At 41.1% G+C, this 17,164-nt stretch overlaps 1 protein-coding gene across 3 annotated transcripts in view; it reads right to left on the bottom strand.

Moving 5' to 3' along the window:
- The window catches only part of LOC123994928 (ankyrin repeat and SOCS box protein 2-like), a 37,511-nt gene extending 31,950 nt beyond the window's left edge, over positions 1-5,561 (bottom strand). For 2 of the 3 annotated variants that reach the window (XM_046298049.1, XM_046298047.1), the window contains exon 1: positions 5,426-5,554. The gene's annotated coding sequence lies outside the window, so the exon portion shown is untranslated. Of the gene's footprint in view, positions 1-5,425 lie in introns of all 3 variants that reach the window. The other variant, XM_046298048.1, reaches the window with a different exon arrangement.
- Positions 5,562-17,164: the final 11,603 nt, after the last annotated feature.

Here is a 17,164-nt window from a genome sequence, read left to right on the forward strand (position 1 = left end):
AGCATGGTTGTGGCAGAATCATGTTTTGGGGATGTTTTTCAGTGGCAGGGACTGGGTGACTAGTCAAGATCGAGGCAAAGGTGAACGGAGCAAAGTACAGAGAAGTGCTTGATGAAAACCTGCTCCACAGCGCTCAGGACTTCAGACTAATATGAAGGTCCACCTTCCAACAGGACAATGACCCTAAGAACACAGCCAAGACAACGCGGGAGTGGCTTCGGGACAAGTCTCTGAATGTCCTTGAGTGTCTCAGCCAGTGCCTGGATTTGAACCCGATTGAACTTCTCTGGAGAGACCTGAAAATAGCTGTGCAGCAATGCTCCCCATCCAACCTGACAGAGCTTGAGAGGATCTGCAGAGAAGAATAGGAGAAACTCCGCAAATACAGGTGTGCTAAGCTTGTTGCGTCATTCCCAAGAAGAATCAAGTCTGTAATCGCTGCTAAAGGTGCTTCAACAACGTGCTGAGTAAAGGGTCTGAATTTATTATAATAAATAATAAATTAACAAAAAAATTATAAAAAAGCTTTTTTTTCTTTGGCATTATGGGGTCTTGTGTGTAGATTGATAAGGAAAAAAACAATTTAATCAATTTTAGAATAAGATTGTAACAAAATGTGGAAAAAGTCAAGGGGTCTGAATACTTTCCGTTGAAACTGTAATTATGTTCAACATAGAAATGCTACCATATCTTCAACATAGAAACATCTTCAACATAGAAATGCTACCAACATTTAACAGAAACAAGTTACAAATGATGGAGTGATCCATGATTCATCAAATTATATTTTGAAAGAGAAAGGCGAAGTACTTCAATCATATGTTTTCATTTCCTCCATCTCCACTAACTGAAGTTAATTGTAAGGATTTTTAATATTAATAGTGTACAATTAACAGGTATACAGAAATACTCATGTGAAGGCCTAATTACAGAGGAGAAACGTCTAGATGCAAGTAAAGCCTTCACGTCCGGGAAAACTCCAGGGCTGGTATATCAAAGGTATATCAAATATTTTTCAATGTACTCAAAGGTCCGTTATTAACATGCTTGAACCACTCCTATAAAAATCTTAAATTCTCAGCAAGAAGGTCTGATTTAATGATTACTGAAACAGGACCCAAGAGGTAAATATAAAGATCAAGTCCGACCTAAAAAACTGGAGACCCCTTACACTTTAGTATTGTGATGCCAAAATTCTAGCAAAATGCATAGCGCATAGAATTTATTAAAAAGGTATTGTCATATATTATTCATTCTAGTCAGACAGGGTTTTTACATGGATAGTTTCGAGAAAATACTGAAAATCATACAACTATAAAGAATCTGTGACACCAGGCCTGGTATTCATAGCCTTTGATGAAGTATGACTGGAATTCATATGTAAATGCCTGGATAATTTTAATTTAGGAGAAACCCTTATACAATGTGTTAAAGTTATGTATAGCAACCCCTGGTGTAAAATAGTAAATAATGGCTACTTCTCAGAAAGTATTAAATTGTTAAGAGAAGTAAAATGCTGTCCACTATTGGCATATCTATTTATTATGGCATTGAAATGTTAGCTATTAAAACCAGATCCAACAATAATATCAAGGGGCTAGAGATCTAGAATTGTGATCAATAAAAAATAATACAAGTTTTATTTAAAACCTCTCTGGGATAGGCAGGACGCTTGCGTCCCACCTGGCCAATAGTCAGGGAAAATGTAGAGCACCAAATTCAAATAAAATACTATAAAAATCAAACTTCCATTAAATCACACATGTAATATACCAAATTAAAGCTACACTTGTTGTGAATCCAGCCAACATGTCAGATTTCAAAAAGGCTTTTCGGCGAAAGCATAAGATGCTATTATCTGATGATAGCACAACAGTAAACAAAGAGAGTATCATATTTCAACCCTGCAGGCGCAACACAAAACGCAGAAATAAAAATATAATTCATGCCTTTGACGAGTTTCTTTTGTTGGCACTCCAATATGTCCCATAAACATCACATATGGTCCTTTTGTTCGATTCATTTCGGCGATATATATCCAAAATGTCCATTTAGAAAAACACAGTTTCCAACTTGCGTAACGTCAATACAAAATATATCAAAAGTTACCTGTAAAATTTGCCAAAACATTTCAAACTACTTTTGTAATACAACTGTAGGTATTTTTAAACGTTAATAATCGATCAAATTGAATACGGGACAATCTGTGTTCAATACAGGAAGACAACAAACTCAAGCTACTTTAAGTCATGCTCCTGTCTCAAAAAGTAGACTTCAAATGACACTCATTCAAGATGGCCGTACTTCTTCATTACACAAAGGAATAACCTCAACCAATTTCTAAAGACTGGTGACTTCCAGTGGAAGTGGTAGGAACTGAAAACAAGTCCCTTAAAAATCTAGTTTCCCAATGAAACTTTATTGAATAGACAGTGACCTCAAAAAAAAAATCTGAATGATGGCCAATACAACAGCACAGGTGCTCACATAACCAACGGACAATGGTAACAATAACCAACAAGGACAATGGGGAACAGAGAACACATACAGTTGAAGTTGGAAGTTTACATACACTTAGGTTGGAATCATTAAAACTCGTTTTTCAACCACTCCACACATTTCTTGTTAACAAACTACAGTTTTGGCAAGTCGGTTAGGACATCTACTTTAAGCATGACATAAATCATTTTCCCAACAATTGTTTACAGGCAGATTATTTCACTTATAATTCACTGTAACACAATTCTGAGTGGATCAGAAGTTTACATACACTAAGTTGACTGTGCCTTTAAAAAGCTTGGAAAATTCCAGAAAATGATTTCATGGCATTAGAAGATTCTGATAGGCTAATTGACATAATTTGAGTCAATTTGAGGTGTACCTGTGGATGTATTTCAAGGCCTACCTTCAAACTCAGTGCCTCTTTGCTTGACATCATGGGAAAATCAAAGAAATCAGCCAATACCTCATTGTAGACCATTGTAGACCTCCACAAGTCTGGTTCATCCTTGGGAGCAATTTTCAAATGTCTGAAGGTACCACTTTCATCTGTACAAACAATAGTACGCAAGTATAAACACCATTGGACCACGCAGCCGTCATACCGCTCAGGAAGAAGAAGCGTGTTGAAGTACTTTGGTGAGAAAGTGCAAATCAATCCCAAAACAACAGCAAAGGACCTTGTGAAGATGCTGGAGGAAACAGGTACAAAAGTATCTATATCCACAGTTAAATGAGTCCTATATCAACATAACCTGAAAGGCTGCTCAGCAAGGAAGAAGCCATTGCTCCCAAACAGCCATAAAAAAGCCAGACTCCAATGTGCAACTGCACATGGGGACAAAGATCGTACTTTTTGGAGAAATGTCCTCTGGTCTGATGAAACAAAAATAGAACTCTTTGGCCATAATGACCATCATTATGTTTGGAAAAAAAGGGGGGAAGCTTGCAAGCCGAAGAACACCATCCCAACCGTGAAGTACGGGGGTTGCAACAAAAAGTCAAGGGAGGACAACAAAGTCAAGGACAATAAATCAAGGTATTGGAGTGGCCATCACAAATCCCTGACCTCAATCCCATAGAAAATGTGTGGGCAGAATTGAAAAAGCGTGCACGAGCAAGGAGGCCAACAAACCTGATTCAGTTACACCAGCTCTGTCAGGAAGAATGGGCCAAAATTCACCCAACTTATTGTGGGAAGCTTGTGGAAGGCTACCTGAAACCCCAAGTTAAACAATTTAAAACAATGCTAACGAATACTAATTGAGTGTATGTAAACTTCTGACCCACTGGGAAGATGATGAAAGAAACAAAAAGCTGAAATAAATCATTCTCTCTACTATTATTCTGACATTTCACATTCTTAAATTAAAGTGGTGATCCTAAGACAGGGAATTTTTACTAGTATTAAATGTCAGGAATTGTGAAAAATTGAGTTTAAATGTATTTGGCTAAGGTGTATGTAAATGTACGACTTCAACTGTATACTAATCAAGAGGAATGGGAACCAGGTGTCCATAATGAGACAAGACAGTCCAGGTTTGGTGGTAATGTATCCAGTTCAGTGATGCCTAGACGTAGACCTCTGGAGCTGGTGAATGGAATGAGCAGCAGTACCAGGGGATCCGTGACACTTTGCATGCTAGGAATATGGGACCAAGTACTACACTTTTGACTAATTTTAATTTACAATAAGTGAATTTGTCCAAATACTTATGACACTTTCAAATGGGGGTGCTTTCATTTCTAAATGGTAAAAAAAGATAGTGTTTTAAAATGCCATCAAATAAAATGTGACATTCCTACTGTCACCACATTTATTTATTTTTATCTCAAATCCAAAATGTTGGAATATAGAGCCAAGTTAAACGTTTTAGAATCACTGTCTAAATAAATATGTAGTTGAATGTAACTGCAAAACCAAAGTATGTGCAAGTGGCTTGTCAACTAATAAGGCTAACTCCCATTGTACACAATAATTAGGGATGGGCCGAGTAGTCGGACAAAGGAGTTTTGTAACGGATAATGTAATTTTCTGGATATGATTATGATCAAGTTCTTTTGTAATTATCCGTTAGGACTTATCTTATTAATGTCAGTCAGTCATGTGCAAGGTTCTATGTGGTCTAAATAAATCAACTGGCTGCTGTAAAGAGAAGGGCAGGCTATACGTTAATCCTGCTGTGTTGATTGGATAGATTTAAGCTATATTTCTCCTGTCCACTCGCTTCATAATTTCACTTGATCAGTTTTCCTCGCATGTTTTCGGTCTGATCATTTAGAATGCTACTATGATAAATCACACGTCGAGGACTGTTGCCGTCAAGCCATCAATGTCCATACTATCTAGCAAGCGGGGAAAGGTTAGGGCAAAAATATTAAACGCTGATGTGTATTCTGACTGAGTGACAGCAAACTTGTCTGCCTGCAGCAAGTTGATGACACAGGCACACACACACAACCCCCTCCGTGCTGATCCTAATCTGCAGCTCTTTTGCAGTGAAAATGTGCAGGGAGGTATTTTGCCAACATCTATTTAGTCATAAAAAAAACATTTTTTTTTTCCATGTCGGCACACCCCTAATAAGAATGTCATGCAAATTCTTATTTACAATGACGGCCTACACCGGCCAAACCCAGACTACGCTGTGTGCCACCCTATGGGACTCCCAATCATGGTCATTTGTGATACAGCCTGGGTTCAGACCAGGGTGTCTGTCTGTAGGGACACCTCAAGCAATGAGATGCAATGCTTTAGAGCACTGTACCACTCGGGAGCCCTTGCAGGTTGCAGGTTCCTTCTCGACAATGCAATAAGTAATGATAAAAGATAAGAATATGAAAATAAAGTAAATGGCTCAGTAGAATATTTTTTTAGCATAAGTATAATACAGGGAAGAACAACATAGTCCACAACTTGTCTTACCTTCCACCCAAGCTCTTACCGTTCTCCAGAGGCAAAAACAGTTTAAAAAGTGTTTTTCTTCTCTGGTTAGTCTCACTTTCCCCCACTAAGACTTCTCCACTCCTCTGACAGTGGAGGGCTCTGAGCCTGGGCTTCTGCTCCAGCCGTCTAGGATATTTTTGGAGGCTTCACGTGATATCCAAGGTATGGTGGGCCAACTTTTCCTCTCCCCCTTCATAGCTCAGATTGCTCCAGAGCAGGAGCTGGCCTAGTTTTTTGATGAGGGACTGAGTTTGCTGAACAACAAAACAAATAGCTGGAACTCTTGGGAGTAAAAGCAAAGATTCCCAATATTCAGGAAATGTGTCAATCATACAATTCGTAAATATTACAATAAAGTGATATTGACTATGTTCAATGGAAACTGTGAGTAGTCCAGAGTACAGTCTTTAGGCTTGTAGTCCTCCTGTGCTTGGTCAGACTCTTGCTGCGTCTGGGTCAGGTTTAATTATGGTGAGTTGTTTCTTATGTTAAGCAGTCTGGTATTGTGTTGTGTTAAAATCACTGCAATGCAAAGAGGTGTTCAAGAAATGCATGAAAAAAGATTCAAGTTGATCAACAAGGTTAGCTTCTTTCCGTTGTGTTGGCAACTCAATCTGTGTCATGTGTTTGTTTACTTCTAAACCCAGTACACTTTACGTTCCTTTTTGTATGTGGACAAATTCACAGATACCCACAGGCTGGAATCGAGAATACCAGCCTCTAGAGTTACAGTCATGTCGTCAGTGAATTTGTTAATACCCTGTTGAGTGTAGAGATTAGGGGTTTGTTCTGTACTCAGCTAATTGTTTGTTGTCGTGCAGAACAAGCAATAAAAAGTATGTTGCAGAAAGCCTGGCGTCAGCAGAAAACACCATTTCTAGTTTTACCTACTGAATCAAAGTGTGAACATTTGCTTGCCTATTATTAGTATTATTTTTGTGAATAACATCAAAATAGAAAACAACTAACTTGTCCATGTAGATCTTGGATTCAAAGTTAGTTTAACCACTAGGCTCAACCGCCAGGGGGGAGATTTTAAGCGATAGTTATCGGTTTGAACCCCTAGCTGCTGCCTGTGGGAAAATCCGCAGGGAGTAATCCGGCAGCCAAAAGGTTACCAGCTACAATATCTCTGTATACTACCTGCTGATGTTGTGCCCTTGAGCAAGACACTTTACCCCTAAGTGCCCATGAGCTGCTCCCAGCCTGTGTTGTGTGTCAGGTTGGTCACTGTGACCATGGTCGCGAGGGTAACGTTAGCTACCCAGTAAACATTATAATAGCCAGCGATATTAGCACAGAAAATACACTATATAAGTATTCAGAATTATAAGTATTCAGAACACTTCTCTTTTTCCACATTTTGTTACGTTACAGCCTTATACTAAAATTGATTAAATAAACATTTTCGTCATCAATATATACACAATACCCCACAATGACAAAACAGAAATACAGAAATTCCTATTCAGACCTACTTAGGCCTTTGCTATGAGACTCGGAATTGATCATACTTGAGATGTTTCAAGAACTTGATTGGAGTCCACCTATGATAAATTCAATTGATTGGACATGATTTCTATATCAGGGTCGGCAGTTGACAGTGCATGTCAATGCAAACACCAAGCCATGGAATGGAATCCATAGAGCTCTGAGACAGGATTGTGTCAAGGCACAGAGGGGACTGGGAGACTAGTCAGGATCGAGGGACAGATTAACGGAGCAAAGTACAGAGAGATCCTTTCATGAAAACCTGCCCCAGAGCGCTCAGGACCTCAGACTGGGGTGAAGGTTCACCTTCCAACAGGACAACAACGCTAAGCACGCAGCCAACGCAACACAGGAGTGGCTTCGGCATAAGTATCTGAATATCATTGAGTGGCCCAGACAGAGCCTTGACTTGAACCCGATCAAACATCTCTGGAGAGACCTGAAAATAGCTATGCAGTGACGCTCCCCATCTAACCTGACAGAGCTTGAGAGGATCTGCAGAGAAGAATTGGAGAAACTCCCCAAATACAGGCGTGCCAAGCTTGTACTGTCATACCCAATAAGAATCAAGGCTGTAATCGCCGCCGAAGGTGATTCAACAAAGTACAGAGTTAAGGGTCTGAATACTTATGTTAATGTGATATTTCAGTTTTTTTTTTTTTTAAGTTGCTAAAATTTTGAAAAAACCCTTGGGGGTGTTGTGTGTATGTTGATGAGGAACTTTAAAAAAATCAATTTCAGAATAAGGCTGTAAACTAACAAAGTCAATGGGTCTAAGTATTTTTCTGAAGGCATTCCATACAAAAGTACAGTATGTGGACATCACTTCAAATGACTGGATTTGGCTATTTCAACCACACCCGTTGCTGACAGGTGGATAAAATCGAGCACATAGCCATGGAATCTCCATAGACAAACATTGGCAGTAGAATGGCCTAACTGAAGAGCTCACTGACTTTCAACATGGCACCATCGTAGGATGTTACCTTTCCAGCAAGTAAGTTCATCAAATGTCTGCCCTACTAGAGCTGCCCTGGTAAACTGTGAGTGCTGTTATTTTGAAGTGGAATCATCTAGTAACAAAGGCTCAGCCGCAAAGTGGTAGGACACACAAGCTCACAGAACAGGACCGCCGAGTGCTGAAGCACGTAGCAACACTCACTACCGAGTTCCAAGCTCCCTCTGGAAGCAACATCGGCTCAAGTCATTGGGCAGCTCGCGGCTGGGTTTTCCTTTGTGGTCTGTAATAGTTTTCAAGCCCTGCCTCATCAGACGAGCGTAGCCGGTGTAGTAGGATTCAATCCTAATCCTGTATTGAGGTCAGACTGACAGATAATTGGCATATACATTACTCTTACTGAATTTCCACGTGGGAAAGGTTATTGGAAATCTAATCAAAGCCTAATGGATGATAACTTGTTTTTAACTAAGACAGAGGAATTTATAACTGAATTGTTCTAACATATCATAGGTATAGCAAATCCGCTTATTGTATGGAACTCTTTTAAATGTGCCTTTAGAAGCCATGTAATTCGGTACTCAGCTCTAAAACAAACAAAAGCAATTTAGTTCATACTAACAAAGGAGTCCATACTAACAAAGGAAATAGAAGGTCTAACAGAACAGAAAAATAGCAATAAAAACTGTACCATAGAGGCTCAGAATAAGTCAGGGGAAAAACCAAAATAAATGGTGGAACTTATTCAAAATAGATCAAGTGTAATATATTATAATAATAAAGCAATTGGAATATGGGGAAAAATGCACTAAATTATTTTTGAATCTTCAACATATGAATGCTACCAAAATGAATTGAAACTTGACGGAGTCATCCATGATTCACCAAATTATATTTTGAAAGAGGAAGCAAAGAACTTAAAGCATATGTTTTCATTTCAGTCTCCCCCATCTCCTCTAACCGAAGCTAAATGTATCAATTTTTTTTCTATTAAAACTTCTTAGAGCTAGTCATCCCGATAGAGGGACAACTTCCGGTGAAACTGGAAGGTGCGCAATTCAAGTAAAAAATCATAAGAATTACGGATATTAAACAGTAAGATAAATATAAGTGTCTTATATCGGTTGAAAGCTTAAATTCTTCTTAATCGAACTGCTCTGTCCGTTTTACAGTAGCTGTTACAGCGAAAGCATGCCATGCGATTGTTTGAGGACGGTGCCGCAATTTCCACTGGCACAGGTTTCATAAATTCACCATTAGCGATTAAATATTCACTTACTTTTTGAAAATCTTCCTCTGATTTGTCATCCAAAGGGTCCCAGCTATAACATGTAGTGTTGTTTTGTTAGATAAAATCCTTTTTTATATCCCAAAAAGTCAGTTTAGATGGCACCATCAATGTGAGTAATCCACTCGTTCAAAGTGCAGAGAAAGGAATCTGAAAATCTACCCCTAAACTTTGTTTCAACAAGTCAAAATATGTTTCTATTTACTCCTCAGATACCCTAAAATGTAATCAAACTATAATATTTCTTACGGAAAGAAGTATGTTCAATTGGAAACCGATTTTAGCAGGTGCGTCCTTTCTTCATGGTGCGCGCAAACACAAATTTCCAAGACTATGTCCCTGTACTAAAACTGATATTTCTTCTTTGTTTTTGAAGTTATAAGCCTGAAACGTTGAACATAGTCTGCTGACACCCTATGGAAGCCATAGGAATTGCATCCAGGGAGCTAATGTCCAGCATGCCCCTATACTTTCCATTGTAAGAGCATGGTCTCTCAAAAAACAAAATTCTAGTTGGTTTTTCTTTAAATGTTCTCCTACCCTATCTATTGTGTTATAATCTGGTTGTTTTTCTTTGGGTTTTCTCCTACATTATTTTAACATTTCTACAAACTTCAAAGTGTTTTCTTTCCAATGGTACCAATTATATGCATATCCTGGCTGAGCAAACAGGCAGTTTTCTTTGGGCACATCCTTCAGGCGGAAATTGAGAAAAAAAGGGGCCTAGCCCTTTAATAATAATGTAAAATTAACAACCATATAGAAATACTAATTTGAAGGCGATACTATAGAGGAGGAACTTATTGATGTATATAAAGCCTTTAAGTCCTGGAAAACTCCATGGCTGGATGGCATGCCAGTGGAGGTATACCAAACCTTGTTTGATATACTCAGAGGACCGTTATTAGCTTGTTTTAACCACTCCTATGTAAATGGTAGATAACCAGACACTCAATAATAAGGTCTGATTTCATTATTACTGAAACAGGATACAAGTGGGAAATATAAAGATCCAGTCCATTTAAAAAATTGTAGGCCCCTTACACGCTTGCAGTTATACATTCTCTGACACGGACAATCTCAGTGGAGGTATACCAAACCTTGTTTGATATACTCAGAGGACCGTTATTAGCTTGTTTTAACCACTCCTATGTAAATGGTAGATAACCAGACACTCAACATGAAGGTCTGATTTCATTATTACTGAAACAGGATACAAGTGGGAAATATAAAGATCCAGTCCATTTAAAAAATTGTAGGCCCCTTACACTTATACCCTTACATATAGCTCATAGAATTAAAAAAAGGTATTATTGGATATTATTAATTCTAATCAGACAGATTTCTGACATGGACAATACATTAGAGATAATATAAGACACGTACTGGAAACAATAGAACACCATTAAACATCTGGGAAACCAGGCCTGCTATTCATAGCTGACTTTAAAAAGGCTTTTGATAAAGTACGACTGGAGTTGATATATAAATGCCTGGAACATTTACATTTTGGAGAATCTCTTAGAAAATGGGATAACATTTTGCAGTACTGTTTAAACTGTATGATAGGAACACTGTGGACTATTTTCAGCAAGTTGCAACATTGAAATACTGAAATAAACACTTTTCCAAAAACAAGGTCTAAATCATGTTTGAAGCACTCTGTAAGTAAACATTTTTGCAGTACTGTTTAAAGTTGATGATAAGAATACTGTGGACAATTTTCAGCAAGACTACATTATGAAAAACATAAATAAACACTTTTCCATAAACAAGGTCTAAATCATGTTTGATGCACTCTGTAAGTACAATTTTTTGCAGTACTGTTTAAAGAGACGTAATACAGATTCATTCAACCACCTCCTTACAACTTCTAATCATCCCTCCTACTCTCAATCTCTACTCCTCATATTCTGATCATCATGCTTAAACCAAACACACACTGTTAGAAACTGTGTTTCCTCTCTCACCATTGTGAGTTTTGGAGATGGGTGAGGATCCACTAGCCATGATGTCTGGGAACACACAATATGGCAGACAGTTAGAGAAAGTGAATACAGATTAACTTTAGACCAGGGTTGTTTTGATATTGGACATTGGTTTCTACAGTAGTTAATGTTTGCATATCTGGAGGTTCGAGATTTGTGTAATTAATATAGCAGAAGTGTTTTGGAGACCATTACACTGCAGGGTGGGGTCATCACCATATTGCTACACCTATCTGAGCCCCACCAGGAAGAACATGGAAAAGAGGGGTTAAGGGTTAATTAAACTGGGTAAAACATATATTTTTAAAACTTCTCTCAGCCTGTACATTCACATGGTGAGAGGGTTTCAACTAAACCAGGCACATATTATTGAAATGTAAGTAATCTTTGCGTTTGCTTTTTCATCCCCCCCCTGCCTCCTCTCTTCCCTTTACTCTGCTTTTGAACTCTAGGGGTTCTGCCATGTTCCAAAACGGAGGCGAGGAGACAAGACAACGGCAGCTTGAGCTAAATTCAATCCCCCCTTCTGAGACTGGCTGCCTGTCGAGGATACGTGACAGGAAGAACTAGTCGCAGCACCTCCTGTCTCTTGATTCTTCTTCTTCCCATTCTCTTCATCCTTGAACTCTTTCTCTCCCTCCAGACGAAATTCTGCATCTACTGACGTCTGATTGCACAACAATCTGCCCACTCATCCCATCCCCTCCTCCATCTCTAGAGACCTCCCATTCCTTACTGCATCAACCCCTCTGAAGCCAAAAATTAGACAGGTATCCATCTCTTTCTTTTCTATGTATTCCATTAACATTATTACATGTCTAATCAAACATATCATTTTAATTAAATCAATCAAAAACTGTTGTTAGAGCCGATTTGGACATATTTGTATAAAAGACTGAACATACGGAGCTCCGTGTATATTTGTTTAAATATATTAAATATGAATGTAAATGGTGAAATATTAGGTACGTACCTTTATGATTTATATGTACCTGATTGAGATATATTAATTTGTTGTTAGTGTAACTCAGTTCGCCAGCCGTGAGTAACTACTGCGAATGAATGAGTTGCCCTGTTCAATGCGATCGTTTGATCATGCATATTATGGAAGCGCAAATGTGCTTTTAATTGGAATGTTTGATAAACTTGGGAATGGAATTCAAAACACAGCGTTGTGAAAACAATTAAGAAGTTTAAGTTTGGTAAACACTGAGATCCTACGCACAATGTAGCCTAATCTTATGTCTAATATTTGGCCTAACGTGGAAATGCAATGCATCAACGCAACGAATGCAATCTAAGGATCTAAATATACTGGGTGTTTAAACTTCATTAAAGGGACAACTTATAATGGGATGAAATGTTTAAAACGCATCTAAAATGCTGAACTTGCACATGTGCAATTCAAAATGGGTCAATATGCTGAAATGGAGGACTGTGTTTTAAAGCATGAAAGGAGGTCTAAAGGGGCATTACGTTTAACAATCAAAAACCAACAACTGTATCATTGTAAATTGAGTGAACTAAAAGTGAATGATGGAGGATGAGATCCCAAATAAGACTCCACTGGAGGGGGCAGAGGAGCATCTAAATTCACTCTATGCAGCCCGGAGAGGCAAACTGGGAGTGTGTACACGCAAAATGAATGAAATAAAAGCCCTTCTTGTTGATGGAGGAAACATTGAAACTGTGGATGAGACTCTTGAAGCATTTCATGCTGTTCTCGATGACTTTAAGAATGCTCATGATTATGTGCCAGAGCTGGTCACAGAGGAGGAACACGAACAGGAGAGCATTAACTATTATCAACCAAGAATGAGAACTTATGAACATTTCCTGAAAGAGGTCGAAATATGGAGAAAAGCTGAAATCGAGCCACAAACGCTCATTGAACCACACGACAGCATTTCCAATGTGTCAAAAACATCAAGTAAAACAAAGTATTCTAAGACTGCTTCCTCAGTGTCCTCTGCACTCCTAAAAGCTGAGGCAGAACGAGCAGCTCTACTAGCTCGCCAAGCATCATTACAGGACAAGCATGCATTGGAACTGGAGAAAGCTCAACTGGAACAACAGAAAGCTCAACTGAATGTTAGGATGGAAAAAAATGGCACTGGAAACAGACATGGCAGCATATAATGCCAAACTGAAGGTTCTGGAGAGTGTTGAGTCAACTTCTCAATCCCATGCTGTTGGCAGCCCATTTTCTAAGCCAAGAAGATGGAATGAACTCTTATTTTGAGAACCAGGAACCCGAGGTCTATAAGGAACCTGAACCATCACCTGTTGAGTTTACTGCATTAGGTGCAGTTCCAAAGACCCCACTACAAAGAGTTTTACAACAACCGACCACAAAGATTGGGAACAGTGCCACAGAGGTGGCCCCCCAGTCACCGCGGGTATCATCTCTCCCACTAATCCCAATGGACATAGATCTGGTGGCCCCTGCGCTGTGTATGCCCGATGGAGATGGGGTGTCTCAGGCTTTTTCTGGGACGCCGGGACCCCCCATCCACAACCCCAACCCCTTCTCTGCATCTTGGGCTTCTCAGAAGGGGGATGCAGTGGATGGGGAGGCCTTAGAGGTTGGGGGTCAAGAGCCCTTGTCCGTGGATGTACGAGGCGTTGGGGAGATGGTCAGTACAACCGAGGTGTCTCCAAGACCGAGGGGACACCCCCATCCCCAACCCCTTCCCCGCATCTTGGGGTTCCCAGGAGGGCAGTATGGGGGGTGGGAAGGTTGGGGGGGCCTCGGAGTCTGCTGGTCAAGCGTCCAAGTTCAATGAGGACCTTTATACACCAGACAGAGTGAGTACTTGATCCCTGCACCTGGTTGACTTTAAGCGTGCAACCATGGCAGAGATTCAAATAATGACTATGAATGTTCGGGGTCTAAGGGACACTGTAAAAAGAACTGCTGTCTTTAGTTGTTTATCAAACATGTTTTACCTTTTGTTTCTTGCAGGAGGTACATTTAAGGGATGGGGGGGATGTAGAGCAGTTTAAAAAAGAGTGGGTAAAATGGAAGTCTTTGTGGAGTGTGCAGGGTGTCCACTCATCAGGGGTTGGGATTTTGTTTGGGACACGGGAGGTGAGGGTGGAAGGCACGTACGTTGCGATGCAGGGGAGGGTTTTGGGGGTGGACATAGCGTTAGGGGCTTTTAGACTTAGGATTATAGGGGTATGCGGGCCACAGACCGTGCCAGAGAGAAGGGAGATGGTGGAGAGTCTGGCACCTCTGTGTGCCACAAACAGAGTTTTGGTAGTGGGAGGGGATTTTAATGTAGATTTAGGAGGGGTGGGAGATAGTAGCGTGGGGGCCATCACCGGACTTATGGCAAGCCATGGTTTGGTGGATGGAGGCCTTAACACTACTCCGGCGCTGGCGGGTCCCACGTGGCGTAACTCCCGGGGGGTCATGCGGAGGCTGGACTATGGATTTCTACCCAAATCCTTGGAGCTTTTGTCTGGGCATCTGCTGCCTGTGTTTTTCTCAGATCACGACGGGGTCCTCCTTCGGCTCAAGGCGCCTGTCTGCCTTTTCGGTAGGGGGTACTGGAAGCTCGACCGGGACATCCTGGAGGAGCGGGCTTTTGTCAATGCTTTCTCTGTTTTTTTTCGGGGGCTTGAGGGTCTCCGGCCTATGTGCGGAGGGGTTTTGGAATAGTGGGAGGTAGTTAAAGTAAGAATTAAGGTATTTATTATTTATTTTTGTAAGAGGAAGGGGAGAGAGGAGAGAAGGGAGGTGGAGCAGCTCCAACGTTTACTCGATCTCGAGTATGAGGCAGGCAACCTCAGTACTTCGATGGACGTTGAGCGTGCTACTAGCCTCAAGGCTCAACTCAGGGAGGTGCATGAGCGGAAGGCCCGTGCCTTCCTGCAGCGTGCACACTGAGTTTATAGAGCAGAATGAGACCTGCTCTGCAGTGTTCTTCAAATAAGTTAGGGAAAAGCAGGTAAGACAGGTTTTTTTTATGGGGTGAGGGATGGACAGGGTAGGGTAGTTAGGGAGCCGGAGCAGCTGGTCAGGGTGGCAACTGACCATTTACGGGGGGGTTTCCAGGAGAGGGTAGTAGAAGAAGAACAGGGTACCGTGTTCTTAGAACACTTGTCCCGGCGTGTGCCGGAGGACATTAGATGGATGCCCCGATGACACTAGAGGAGGTGGAGAGCGCCCTCAAGAGGATGGGGAAAGGGAAGGTGCCTGGGATGGATGGGCTGCCAGCTGAGTTTTATCTCAAGTTTTGGGGGTATGCTTGGACCGGTGGTCCTCAAAGTCCTGACGGTCGTCTACCTCGAGGAGGAGTGGTCCAGGTGAAGGAGATCGGTGGTCGGGCAGGTCAATGGCTGTAGGCGGGCTGTCCCTCTACAAGAAGGGAGACACTGCCGACCTTAGCAACTGGCGGCCGCTGACCATGCTGTGCGTAGATTATAAGATACTAGCTAAGGTCATGGCAGACCGTGTGCGCACAGCCCTTCCCTACGTTGTCCATGAGGATCAAACGTGTGGGGTGGAAGGCTGCTCCATTAGGTTGAACCTCCAACTGATCAGGGACTCCCTCGCCTGGGTTGAGGATAGAAGTCTACCTCTGATGGTAGCGGTGCTTTATCAGGCCAAGGCTTTTGATCGCGTCAGTAGGGTTTTTCTTTTCAGAGTGATGGGTAGATTTTGTATGTGGGAGCGGGGTGCCGGGTGAGCATAAACAGCCATCTGGGCGACGTTTTTAGCCTCTCCTCAGGGGTCAGGCAGGGATGCCCGCTCTCGGCACTCCTTTTCATGCTCTATATGGAGTCCCTGGCAGCTGCCATTAGGGCTGACGCAGGGGTGGAGGGCTTGCTGGTCCCTGGTAGCGGCGGTTTGCATGTTAACCTCTTCAACCTATGGGGGCGCTATGTCATTATTGGATAAAAAAAACGTGCCCGTTTTAAGCGCAATATTTTGTCATTAAAAGATGCTCGACTATGCATAAAATTGGCAGCTTTGGAAAGAAAACACTCTGACGTTTCCAAAACTGCAAAGATATTATCTGTGAGTGCCCCAGAACTGATGCAACAGGCGAAACCAAGATGAAACTTCAAACAGGAAATGAGCAGGATTTTTGACACTCTGTTTTTCATTGTCTCCTTATATGGCTGTGAAAGCGCCACGAATTAGCCTGCCCTTTCTATCGTTTCTCCAAGTTGTCTGCAGCATTGTGACGTATTTGTAGGCATATCATTGGAAGATTGGCCATAAGAGACTACATTTACCAGGGGTCCACCCAGTGTCCTTTGTTGAAATTGTTGCGTAATCTCCAAGCTGCTCGCATTCATCCATGTGATTGAGACAGAGAGGAGACTTCCAGGAATGATATATCATGAAGAGATATGTGAAAAACACCTTGAGGATTGATTCTAAACAACGTTTACCATGTTTCAGTCGATATTATGGAGTTAATGTGGAAGAAAGTTTGGCGTTTCTTTTTTGGTAGCCAAACATGACGCAGAAAACGGACCGATTTCTCCTGCACAAATAATCTTTCAGGAAAACTGAACATTTGCTATCTAACTGAGAGTCTCCTCATTGAAAACATCCGAAGTTCTTCAAAGGTAAATTATTTATTGAATGTTTTTGCTGGTTTTTGTGAAAATGTTGCGTGCTAATGCTAACACTAAATGCTAATGCTAACCCTAAATGCTAAATGCTAGTTTGCTATGGTTGGAAAATCTGAGATGACAGTGTTGTTAACAAAAGGCTAAGCATGAGAGCTAGCATATTGATTTCATTTCATTTGCGATTTTCATGAATAGTTAACGTTGCGTTATAGTAATGGGCTTGAGGCTGTAGTCATGATCCCGGATCCGGGTTGGCTCGACGCAAGAAGTTAAAGTGACACAGTACGCCGTGTCATGTATTGTCATGTATTGTCATGTCTTGTCCCTGTGCTTTCTCTTCTCTTCGTTTCCCACTGCTGGTCTTATTAGGTTTCTTTCTCTCTCTCTATCCCTCTCTC

Source organism: Oncorhynchus gorbuscha, linkage group LG14 (genome assembly GCF_021184085.1).
Source record: "Oncorhynchus gorbuscha isolate QuinsamMale2020 ecotype Even-year linkage group LG14, OgorEven_v1.0, whole genome shotgun sequence".
Lineage (NCBI taxonomy): Eukaryota > Metazoa > Chordata > Actinopteri > Salmoniformes > Salmonidae > Oncorhynchus > Oncorhynchus gorbuscha.